This window comes from Triticum dicoccoides, chromosome 7B, assembly GCF_002162155.2.
Source record: "Triticum dicoccoides isolate Atlit2015 ecotype Zavitan chromosome 7B, WEW_v2.0, whole genome shotgun sequence".
NCBI classification, from domain to species: Eukaryota; Viridiplantae; Streptophyta; class Magnoliopsida; order Poales; family Poaceae; genus Triticum; species Triticum dicoccoides.
This window is the reverse complement of record NC_041393.1, coordinates 56,120,564-56,133,479: the sequence shown is the minus strand read 5'-3', so window position 1 is coordinate 56,133,479 and position 12,916 is coordinate 56,120,564. Positions and strand designations below refer to the sequence as shown.

At 47.0% G+C, this 12,916-nt stretch overlaps 1 pseudogene; it reads left to right on the top strand.

Annotated features, from left to right (window-relative positions):
- The first annotated feature begins 760 nt into the window (after positions 1 to 760).
- LOC119335627 lies at positions 761 to 7,941 on the top strand (annotated as a pseudogene).
- Positions 7,942 to 12,916: the final 4,975 nt, after the last annotated feature.

Below are 12,916 nucleotides of genomic sequence, written 5' to 3'. Positions count from 1 at the left end.
GGGTGTCGAACTCCTCAAGTTCGCCGATGAACGGGCGCATCCACTGCCTCACAATGATGTTCTGTGGTTTGCTGATGCGTGTGGTGTATTCGGGACCGATCCTAGCCTCCATTGTCCTCTGGTGCCTTCAGACATATCCCTTGCCTCAATTCTCTCTCAACTGCGACCCCTGATTGTTTTGGTTGTAGTTCCTTTGGGCTCATCGACTTATCCCCCACTTTTTTGTTGGGGAAATACCATTATAGCTTGCATTATTTCATCTAAAAATAGATACATCAACCACAATAAGACTATGAATGGAAGAGGGAGCGTTCTTCATGCACACATCTGGATGTTCAACCCTAGTCCTACTAGCTAGTCCACGAGCCACGCGATTCATCTCTGGTGTACAATGCTCAAACATAACATGGCCAACATTATTACAAATGTCAAAGCAATCATCAAGAACAGAACTGAATAGTTATGAAAGTAGCTTTGATGGAAATGTCTCTAGGATTGAGGAGAAGAGTTGCTAGTTTATTACCATCATCCAAAAAAGATCTAGAGAAAAGCCAATTAAATTCAAAGAAGATGGGCGCCAAATCCCGCAAAGGGAAAGAAAACCGAGGAGCAAAAATCGGGGTGTTACAAATGCATGACTTGCACAATTTCCTAAATGTTCTGCATAGATCTCCTACTTGGAACGCTCCACATTGTAACTATGTTGCCTATGGCCATGGATACAACGTGTGCTACACCTTGCATATGACACCTATCCTAAATGGACCAAATGTGGGAAGAGAATTCAACTTCCATAAGGTAACAAGAACTCTCACTTTGCAATGTGCTAAGAATCCATGAGAAATTATGTCAACAACTTTTGGGGTGCTTCAAGCTTGCTTCGCGATTTTTCGTGTCCTTTTTGAGTATTAGAATCCAAAGATACTATGACTGGTCATTGACAACATGTGTCATCTCGCGCAACATAATCAGTAAAGACGAGAGAGGCTAACCGGAGGGATTTAACTTTGACTACAATGCTGCATATGTGGAGCTGGAACATCAATCAAACATGATCCGAAGATTCCGTGCTGCACATCGCAGAATCGAGAATCGAGAAGCTCATCACCAACTCCAAGATGATCTTGTTGAGTACTCGTGGCAAATTCGTAGTTCTTGATTCTTTTTTCAAAAAAGGTTTTCCCGCTTTGTGTTACAAAGCAACCAACACCGATACAACCAACGATAGGTGCTGGGGCGAAAGCAGCACAATCACGCCCAAAAGGAACGAAAGAGAAAATACAAAAGAAACAAATGCCGACAACGGCGGATCAACAAAAATGAAGAAGCCTCGCGACCGCTGCGCCCACCAGAGATTTCTCACCAAGCTCCTAGACTCCGAAGCGCCGGTACCAATCAACACCTCCAAGAAGGGACACGGCGATGATGACGCTGCTGCCAAGGGTTTCCCCTGGTACGTGACGAGGAGAAAGGAAGGGTAGCCCCCGAGGCCCTCCAGGAAGGTCCGTCGGCACCCTCAAGCGCCACCGTGTCGGATTTGGCCAAGCCGACAGGGATTTCTCCCGATCCCAACCTTCACATCGAGCGCTCCGGAGCTCGCCACCAAACCGTCCACCACCCTGCGCCAACACAGTCTTGAAGCTTCCCATGCCGTCTCACCACGACACTGCGAAGTGGGGCCTGCACAACAAATAAGAGGAGCCGGGACTAGGGGCAGCAGCACCGTCGTCAGGCGGGAGGGCCCAACCTCCACCGTCAACGACGGTAGCCAACCAGACGCAATAGCAGGAGCATACTAGGCCCGTGGGCCCACAGGCCCGGCCGGGGCTCAGATGCCTGTAAAGTTTCTGCCTTCGCGCTGCAGAAAGCACGCCGTCGGCGCCGCCGCCCCGGTCAGTCATTACTTAATGCTTACGTTGTATTTGAATTTGAATATTTAAATTAAAAAACACAGAATTAAAAATGTTGATGAAATATGTGCATTAGAAGTATCAAGTTTTGAATTAATACGGTTGAGCAAATATAGTTGAACTTGGGTTTGTATGCAGAAAAGGAGGAAGAAATAGCAAAGAAAAGAAAAGAAAATGTAGGGAATTAAGTTTTAGGCGAAGGGACAGGTGAAGATAATTTAGACCCTCAAAATTTTAAAAATTGCGGGGTGAAAACCTATTTCGAGAGAGAAATTTAAAAAGTTTAGTTTTGGAAGGAGGTTCTAGAAATTAAGTTTTATGAAAGGGCTAGAAATGCTTAAGCTGTCCTCCACCGTCGGGGCGGCGGCGGCGACGCGGATCCTCCGGCTGGATCCCACGGACCCTCACCGCGGAACTCTTCCCCGTGGGACGCGACGGCCGGCCTGCTACGGCTGCTCCTCCTCTCTTCATACCCCAGCCAATCTCGGCAGAAATCACATATCTGACCTCAGGCAGAAATCAAATCACAAACTGACCTGGTCACGAAAAATTTTCACTCTGCTGACCCTTTGGTGTGGCGCCCGACAGCCGGGCGCCGCACCCTACTGTGCAGCGCCCTTCCCTTAGGCGTCGCACATCCTGCCAGCGTGGCAGCCCTGGTCCAGTTGCGGCCCCACACGCACCTGTGCAGCGCCTAAGAGCTAGGCGTCACACACCTGTAATGTGCAGCGCCTAGCTCTTGGGCGCTGCACAGTCTGTGTTCCACTTGGGCTGGCCCCACCCTCTCTCCCCTTCCACCCCCACCCCACACACCCCCACCCGACCCAAACCCTTAGACTTGTGGCCCTCCTCTCTTCCCCTCTCCCCCTCTCAAATCCTTCTCAAATCTTGCAAATCCGGAGTATTTGACCGTGGATTTCGAAGCCAACCCCTCCCTTAAGGTAATCTCCTCCGATCCCCTCGTTTTCATCCATAGGAATTGTCACATTTGCTCAAATCTTGCTAGTTTGGGGAAACCCTAGATTTTGATAGGATTTGGAAATTTGTGTTGAATGATGTTATATTTCTTTGCTAATTTGGGTTGTTTAGGCTTCCATAGTATGCTAGGGTTAGGGTTATGTGTGTTTGATGTTGGTGTTAGGGTTATGTTGGTGTTAGGGTTGTGGTTATTGTTATGTGGGGGTTAGGGTTATTAATTCATATATATGTTAGGGCATATGTGTGCAAATATTTTTCTTAAGTATTTACTTGATATATGTGTGTTTTTGATTATTGTAGGGATGGGGAGAACATGTGTTTATGTTCATCATGTGGATAAAGAGGCCTTTTTGAAAGGCAATGTTGAGACGGACCCGGATGAGCTTGACATGGTGTTTGAGAGTAGTCCTAGCTATGCGGAGCTTTTGAAACAAGTGAGAAAAGATTTGAATTGGATGGACCCAAGTGAGGAAAGACCTGACATCTCTGTTGTACTTCCCCTTTGCTAGATCCTCAAAGTTTACGGGTTCTTCAAGAATATCCTCATTATATGCCGGCGGGCATATCTCAACTCGAGTAGTTCCAATAAACCATCGTACGTAGTTATCAAAAGCAAGTGAGTTGTGCTCACGAAGCGGGGCACGTGCAGTGCTACGAGCTTGCTCCACACAAAGCTGGAAGCGGGTAACATACGCAGAATGATGCTTGGCCCAGTCCTTTATCTTCCGTTGCCTTCTCCTGTCCAACCTGCATGGTATAAAACCAAACATTAGCACAATCAAAAGGAGTCCCGATGATTAGACAATACGCACACATGCTCTCTTACCTATGAAGTGCTTTATCCGTGTCCACCCAATCCGGCGGGTGAGGCTGGAAAAGACCAAACTGATGATACACGCGATGCGGCAAATGAAACTCAACCGCCCAGTTGCATATCAGTGGGCACCGCATAAGCCAGAGATCCTTATCCCGCAAGCACATCGGGTTGAGGCGGAACTCCGCGGTGTACCCCAAGCTCTCACCCGCGCCATATGGCTGCCATTCCACCTATGAAACAGGGCAACAATGCAAATTTGATAACTATTTTTCAAGCAAGCATGAGAAAGGACTAAAGTAATGACCTCCTTACCTGCTCAGGCGTAATCGTGTCCAACTCGGCAATGTACTTTTGGTACATGAGATTGACATCGTTCGTCATCTCGGAAACGATATCCCACTTGTAAGCCCACGTGGGGCGCCGTAATTCGTCATGTTCATCTGCATACCAAGGATCAAACCTGACGCTCTTCGGGTGTCCAACAGGCAGACGCTCCCAACTCCATACAGAAAGTAGAAGCAGATTACTACCAATGCCTGCACTAGGTGTGATCCTGCAACACGCATCATCCAGCTACATATGAAAGAAAAACAATGTTAACTTGACAGCAAGCTTGCATTGCTAATGAATAAATGAGTTGATCACAAAACAGACCAACTACCTGTCAGTACAAGTAGGCAAGAGTCGCTGAACCCCAACTCCATTTGCTATCGAAGACGGTCAACGCCTTCAGCCACATCCATGGAGCGTTCTTGCCAGTGGAGTCAGGAAACAAAGTCCTCGACACAATGTACCACATATACACACGAGCATGTGTCTGGATCACATCATCAGTTGCATCCGGAGGGCACGTCGCAAAGTTATTTTGAATCCACGTGAAAGCAGCTCCGGCTGCCTTCCTTTCCCTCTTCTTCTTCTCTTCTCCCTCCTCTACATCATCCTCAGCCTTGGTAGGAGTCATACCGATAAGAGCAATCATCTGCTCGCGCCACCCATCAGAATCGGTGCTCATACATAGAGGCCTCCAGTCGATAGCAAGACCGGTGATCAACGAGACATCCTCGAGCGTCACGGTCATGTCCCCGGTCCGAAGATGGAAACTGTGGGTCTCTGGCCTCCACCGATCAACAAGAGCGGACACCAGTGGAGCGTTCAGATTCGGCGTGGACCGGCTGACCAACAGAATCCACGGGAGTAGTCCTGCCTGCTTGATGTACGGTGTGTACCGCTCATCGTAAGGCATGGCAGGACCAGAGACCCCGTGATACCGAATCTTCAGAGGTTCAAGCTTCTGCAAAAAACAAGTAATGACAAATCTTAGGGCATGTAAATTTTAACTAAAGGCAAATTTGCAAAATATTTAGATTACTCATTATTACCTTATCCTTCTCGCGCATCATGTAGGCCCGGTGTTGCACGTCGTAGACATCGTCCAGAAGCCAAACCATCCTTACAATTTCAAACAATAAACATATAAAAGTTCATCTTCATCTCAAATATCGGTATACACTAAACATATAACATGTGTTCAACTACAAGAATCTCAACATCTCCTTCTCACACAATGAATATGTCATATGTGTTCAAATAAACTAAACATCTAATATTTCAAATAAACTCAACATCTAATATTTGAAATAAACTGAACATCTAATATATATCTAAACAAACTTCTCATATATGTCTACAAAAATCAACATCTCATAGTTATCTATAAAAATAGGCATCTCATATATATCTAAAAAAATAAACAATCTAGGGTTTCAACAACAAGAATCATATATTGTGAACTAATAAATAACACTACGGTACTACCAATATGAATACACATCCTAAATCGAGCAAACCAAACAAATCAAGGGTTCCATCAAATCATAGACAAATCTCTAGAATGGCAACAAATTTACGGAGCAAAAGAAAGAGAAGGGAAGAGTTTACCTAGTAGGATGGATTGGGGATCGAATCCATGGATCAAATCTTCAGATCTGAGAGGGATGTGGGGGGATTAGATGGGGGCGCCGCCGCCGCCGCTGCTCTCTGTCCAGAGAGCGGAGAGACGAAGAACTGCCTGGTCGAGCTGGGGCGGCCGCGCTTAAGTCACTGTGCAGCGCCCAAGGGCTAGGCGCTGCACGTCAAAGTGTGGCGCCTACCTCTTAGGCGCTGCACAGGTGCGTATGGGGCCGCAACTGGACCAGGGCTGCCACGCTGGCAGGATGTGCGACGCCTAAGGGAGAGGCGCTGCACAGTAGGGTGCGGCGCCCAGCTGTCGGGCGCCACACCGAAGGATCAGCAGAGTGAAATTTTTTCGTAAACAGGTCAGTTTGTGATTTGATTTCTGCCTCAGGTCAAACCTGTGATTTCTGCCGCCAATCTCCTCGTGCCGCCTGCTGCCTTCCGCGGGTTAGCACTCTCCGCCTCTCGTCATTCCCGGGGCTACAGTAGTACTCCGTAGAACGAAACGGTGCGGAGCTCGGAATTTTTGGAAGTTCGTTCCTCCATCCAGCAAATAACACAAAATCCGTATCTTTTCCTGACCGCGTCCTGTTTTCTAATCCAGGAAATCAAATTCCGGCGATATCCGTCCCGATCCCGGGTCGGATCTGCTTCACCTACGAGCGAGGAGGCCTCGGTCGGCGTTCTATAAGTAGGAGTATCATACAGGAGCCTACCTGCCTGTCCTCTGTCGCTCCGTGTCTAGTATTCCTGCATCTACGAGAGAGATCATCAAGCACAGGGGAGGGAGATTGAGGAGACATACAGCGAGAGCTCAGCTTCTTCATGTCGCCGTCTGGAATTCCCCTCGTTGGTTGCAGCATTTTGGCCTTGTCGGGTGTGCTGACAACGTATGGACAGAGGCTTGTCGAATTCCTCGCCGCCCATCGTCTGTTACCCAGCGAACCCCAGATGTATTCCTCGCCGGAGCTGCCGGAGGACATCCTGATGTGCATATTCGCCAGCCTTGAGACACTTGACCTCGTCCGGGCAGGCTCCGTCTGCTCATCATGGCGTTCTGCCTGCACCAGGCTCTGCAATCTTGGGCTTTTCAGGTTGACACAGACACCATGCCTCCTATACACCACTGAAACTGCCGGTGAGAGTGTTGCAGGCCTCTTCAGCCTCGTGGAGAACAAATCCTACACACTAGCCCTTCCAGACCCACCAATTCGCACTAGGTATGTGATCGGCTCCAATCATGGTTGGATCATCACCGCCGACAATAGGTCCGAGCTGCACCTCCTCAACCCCGTCACCGGTGACCAGATCGCCCTGCCTTCCGTCGCCACCATTGAGCAGGTGAAGCCCATCTTTGATGGTGGCGGCGCTCTTCACAAGTATCAGTACTCATGGTACACCGGCACTCCACGCTTAGTCGACTTCCCTACGCCCTCGGTCTTTTCGCTTGGCGAGCTGCGGGACTACCTCTTTGAGAAGGCATTTTTGTCATCTGATCCATCGACTGGAGATTATTATGTGGTACTCAAGCATAATCCAGAGTCACAACTTTCATTTGCAAGAGCAGGGGATGATAGATGGACTTGGTTGCCACCACATGTTAATTATGCAGATTGTTTCTTTAAGGATGGCCTGCTCTTTGCATTGGATTCACGCGGAGAAGTCCGTACGTTTGATCTCAGTGCACCTGTAGTAACACAAAATATCGTTCTGGGGCGAATGAAGGCTTGGATCGAGGACTGCAACTACATGTACATTGCTCAAGCTCCATGCGGTGATTTGTTGCAAGTTTGGAAGTCAAGAAACTGTTTGGGTTGGGAGGATGGGGATGTTTCAGAACAGGGGCTTGAGGATGCGACGGATCTGTCGGGGCTGAAACCTGAGGATAGGGAGGATGGCGATATTTCGGAACCTGAGTTAGGCTATGACTCTCATGTGACCTTCACTGACAAGTTTGACGTATTTAAAGTGGATTTTGCTGGAAAAAAGCTTGAAGACATAACTAGCTCATGTGACTCTGTGATGTTTCTTGGGCATAATCAATCACTTTGTTTGAGTGCCGATGAATATCCACAGTTAAAGTCCAATCATGTCTATTTTACTGATGAGGATGATGCCTATCATCATTTTGGAAGCATGAAGAGTCAGCGTGATATTGGAGTCCTCAACCTTGGAAATTGCTCTGTTGAAAGAATTGTATCACCTCAGCTTTGGTCCAACTTGCCAGCCCCTGTGTGGTTTATACCAAATCCCCGGAAGATACATTTAGCATCACATGATTAGCCAGAAGATGCTTCATTTATATTGATATATCAATCTTTGTACCTCGTTGTATGTCGTTCCAATAATTTTCTATAAAGAAAATAATAATAATAATAATTTCAAACAAAAAATCTTGGAACTAGTGGATAAAGGAGAGGTACATTTATGTGGCACGCTAATGATTTTGTTGATATTGTGACAGTTTTCTACTCCCTCCGTCCCATAATATAAGAGCGTTTTTGACACTACACTAGTGTAAAAAACGCTCTTATATTATAGGATGGAGTGAGTATTATTTTTCAGATGTGCTAGCCCACTGAACTAGATATGGCGCCACTATAGAAATAGCTGTAATTGGGATAGCTCCATTGCTACAGTTTATTTGCTGATTTTATTTTTACCCTTGTACATGCTTCTAACACTCTGGATGAATAATTATTATCCAGTAACTGTATTCTTTCAAGTAAAACCAATGTAAATCATTTATTTGATCTTTAAGAAGATTTTGGTGGGCTAGAGGCAGCAAGTTGTTTCCAGATTGCTAATGTTCATAAGGGATTTGCATCTCCATGACCTGCATATGCTGAAGCAACTCCTTGCAGCAAGATTTGGGAGCAATATACTATTGCACATCCTAGTTTTTCTTCTATGCGGTGTTTTCTCAGAAAAATGACGAAGTATGGAAGAAAATATATGCAGAGCAACGCTGAGGAAGTGCCAGCAATGCTTGACTTGTGTTAATTGTACTTGAAATCAGCGAGAGCATGTAGACTGCCACAGCAAGGCTTGATTTATGATGCAAATTCAGAGGGCATCTACCAGCAGGCACTCAATCACCATGCAAGCCTGAGAATTTACACCACAGCTCTCAGAATTTGAGTTAAATGTTTTTTGCAAAATATGAAGGTACAAGTTGAACATTTGGACACATCAGTACAGTAATACAGTATTTGAATTAAAATGGAAACCTTAAATGAATTTTGAATGATGTGAATTTTGGCAAATTTCAAACGAGCTGTAGCAACATGCTTCACCTGAGCTGTTAGAGTTGTGTCGAATATTGTGTACAAGGTAGGTTACAGTTGGACTTGTAGTTGTATTGTGTTTAGATAGGATATGGAGTCGTACCCTAGTAGGACACTTGTATCCTAGGTCTCTCATATATAGTGGGGGTAGACACACGATGTAACCTATGCCAATATAATAGCACCGGAACGCAGGGGAAGCCGGCGGCTTGTGCCAGCGTCCAGGGCGACCGGGTGCGGTATTGTGACGGTGTCACGGGGAGGAGCGCCCGTAGTCAGGCCACGGGGATGTAGCCATATCGGCGAACCTCGTTAACAAAGCTCAGTGTTGTGCTCGTGTGATTGTTTGGTCCTCGGATGGTCGACGGTATGCCTCGGTTTTATTCTAACAAGTGGTATCATGAGCTAGGTTGTTCGGAGGCTGCTGAAAGTTGATCTAGAGGAAGAAACCGACGAATTCGTGGATTGGTTGTGCGTCGTCCGCAGCAGGGCGGCGATTGCGTGGATCTTTTGTGGGCGAATACGTTCGGAGCAATCTGGAAGCGATCTCGGCGAGTTGCAGCATCTGCCGGCGTACAGGCGAGACGTGCGGCGGTCGATCAGGTGGATCGATCGGGCGAGCGTCAGGCTGCCGTGCGCGTACGTGTTGTGGATCTTTGACTTCTTATGGCCCATGCCAGGAGGCCCATCCGAGGGTGCCAGCCTGATAGTTGGAGGCAGGAAGGCAAAGGCAACGGGGTGTTGGTTCGCTGGAGATCGAGGAAGTGTGCACCTGAGATTTGTTTTGAAAAAAATCGGGACCGAGTCCCTGGAGGCAACGGCCTCTCGTTGTGACACAGACAGGCAGATCAAGTTAATTGGCGAAAGAAATCCATCAAGGGATACGTGCATCCATCGGAATTGGCAAGTGCTTGGACAAGGCAATTAGCCAGCATCTGGGTTGAGTGCCAGGGAGCTACACCACGTGAAGAGGTCCAAAGGTTTCTTTGGCTGGGATTTGCTGCATGTACACGGTTGTGTACTTAGACATCGCGTGGGAGCTCAGTTATTTTTCACTGAGTTAGCCGTACGAAGAACCATGACGCTAATGGGTATCAGGTTTGAGGTGGAGCAGTTTGCGGAACTGAAAACCTTGGGTTATGGCAGATACAGATGAAAGATTTGTTCGCGCGACAGAGATGCTTGAAGGCGTTGCGGGAAGTCATGTCAGTTAAGATGGAATTATCAGGTGATGGATGGAAATTCACGGAAGATGATTTGGCAGCCTTGAGTGTGTCGTACAGTCGAACGAGTTCGGCTGGGTCGGACTAGACAGTCTGACGGATCGACGTGAGTCGGTTGGTACAGAAGACGGTGGTGGGATCGGCGACGACGACATAGGAGCATGATGCCGATGGTGACCGACTTCTGGGCGTGGAAACACGTGGCGCAGGCCCCAAGGGCTTGTGTGGCTTCGACAAGACTATGGCGCGGGGTTGATTCAAGATGGCGTACACACGGAGCTTGAAGTCGAGGGGGCGCGAGGGTGGACTGATCATCTACCATGGAGTCATGTTGAAGGTGGAGCTGAATTGAGGGGCTACGGTGTAAGGATCCAGGGAATCGAAGCCTATTCAGCAAGCAGGAAAAGCGAGTGACACGTAATTTGGACTGGAGCCCAGTGGTCTGATGGAAGCGTGAAACTCGTCATTGATCGGTGATGATCGGTGGTACTCTGCAGTGTGGGTTGAGTGGTGTGGGTCGCGATCCTTGAGACTCGACCGGGACAGCGGAGGCTCGACGCGGTAATAGCGGCGAGGTGTGCGGTATGCACGGGACATGGAGACGGGCCAGGGCTCTGGTGGTCATATATGTGGTGAGACAACTGCGAATTTGACTCGAGATGACTACAAGCAATGGTGAAATTCCTTCAAGTTTCAGACAGGCGGTTAAGAAAGGAGCAGTGATGTTGAGTTCAGGTAACTCTTATGTGTGACACCCAATATGTGAGTTGTTCATTTTCACGCAGGTCAGTGATCAGTGTGTGATGCGTTGAACGAAGCTCTGGAAGTTGGGAGCATACACTAGAGTAAATAGGAACTTAATTTTGTTCGAGTGTTGACTGTGGTCAAGAAAAGGAGGGACTATAAGTGGCAGGTGGAGTCACATGGAGTCTTTGGAGTAGCAGCGGTACTCATGGGATAAGCTCAAGTCCAATGTACATGGAAGTTTGACGCATTGACGAATTCATGGTGATGGAGAATATTCGCCAAGGTGGAGTTTGTTAGAGTTGTGTCGAATATTGTGTACAAGGTAGGTTACAGTTGGACTTGTAGTTGTATTGTGTTTAGATAGGATATAGAGTCGTGTCCTAGTAGGACACTTGTATCCTAGGTCTCTCATGTATAGTGGGGGTAGACACACGATGTAACCTATGCCAACATAATAGCACCGGAACGTAGGGGAAGCCGGCGGCTTGTGCCGGCGTCCAGGGCGACCGGGTGCGGTATTGTGACGGTGTCACGGGGAGGAGCGCCCGTAGTCAGGCCCCGGGGATGTAGCCATATCGGCGAACCTCGTTAACAAAGCTCGGTGTTGTGCTCGTGTGATTGTTTGGTCCTCGGATGATTGACGGTATGCCTCGGTTTTATTCTAACATGAGCAGATCTTGGATGAGACGTCTATGTCCAGAACAAGTTAAATTAGCCACTCAAAGCTTGAAACTGTACCATCACGAAACACATGTTCAGAAGAACAATGTCAATTAGCCAAACTCACAGTGAATCTTCTACATCCAGAAGAAAATTGCACTCAAATTTTTCATACAGCAGGTTAAAACTCACATTCTGACAAATCAGGGAAGCTTTATGTCCAGAACATGAACAAACTGAAAATCTAGCAACAAACTCGCATTGCTTCCACGTAGCAATTTAAAAAACATCACAACACTGTTTATATACACATTCAGGACAATATATAACCCACTAAAGAAAATTCCTCATGTCTTTCCAACCAAACATGGCTCCACCTTTTTCTTGGACTAAATCACACTAAGCTCTATCAGATCTTGTGATGTCTGCCAATATCTCCCTTGAACCTAGCTCTAACCATGCAACCAGCTTTCTGACACTTGATACCTAAGGTGTTATGACGATTATTGCAATGTTTTTCGACCTGAAAGTTGCGAGCAAACAAACAGTAGTACATCCATTGTTAAATTAAGGCAATGCTGCTGATGTCAAAGGTTTGCAAAAAATATAACAAAAATTAAAGACATACCTGTGATTTTAATATTGGATTTGGCTCGCCATCTTCAAGAAAGCACATTAGACACACTATTTTGTTTTTGGGGGTTTCTGCCACATGGCTCAAGTAGATCGCGTATGTCTTCTTATCCGGATCATCGTCGTCCTCCTCCTCCAACTCCTCCTGCTCCACCACCACCACCACCTCCTCCTCCACCTCCTCCTCCTCTTCCTCCTTCTCCACCTCCTCCTCCTCTTCCTCCTTCACCTCCTCCTCCTGCCAAAATCATACTTAGTGACTTGACATTCAAATATTAGGCTGAAGAAAATTCAAAGGTGCCGAAGAGGGGGTAGGACGTCAGAGGTGCAAGGTAGAAAGACTGAAGATAGTGAACCTGCATGTGCGAAGGGCACCACATGGATTTCAGTTATTCTAACAACCAATCTCACTATTCCAATGTAGTTGCAGTCTATGTATGTATGCTGGTGACACTAGCTTTCAACCTAGTTGCGTTCATTGATCTTGCACTGCAATTGAGCTTTTGCTGATTGTACACAGGAAGTTCATTTGAGCAAAGACATTTTGATATCAAGTTTGATACGTACTAATCAGTCAACATCACTAGATGAAATTTACCAACAGAAAAATCGAGATTTAGTGCCAATTCTCTTTAACATAACTGAAGAAACTCCAACCTTTCAGCAAAGATTCAGTGTCAATTACATTTTCCTACGCTGGATTACTGC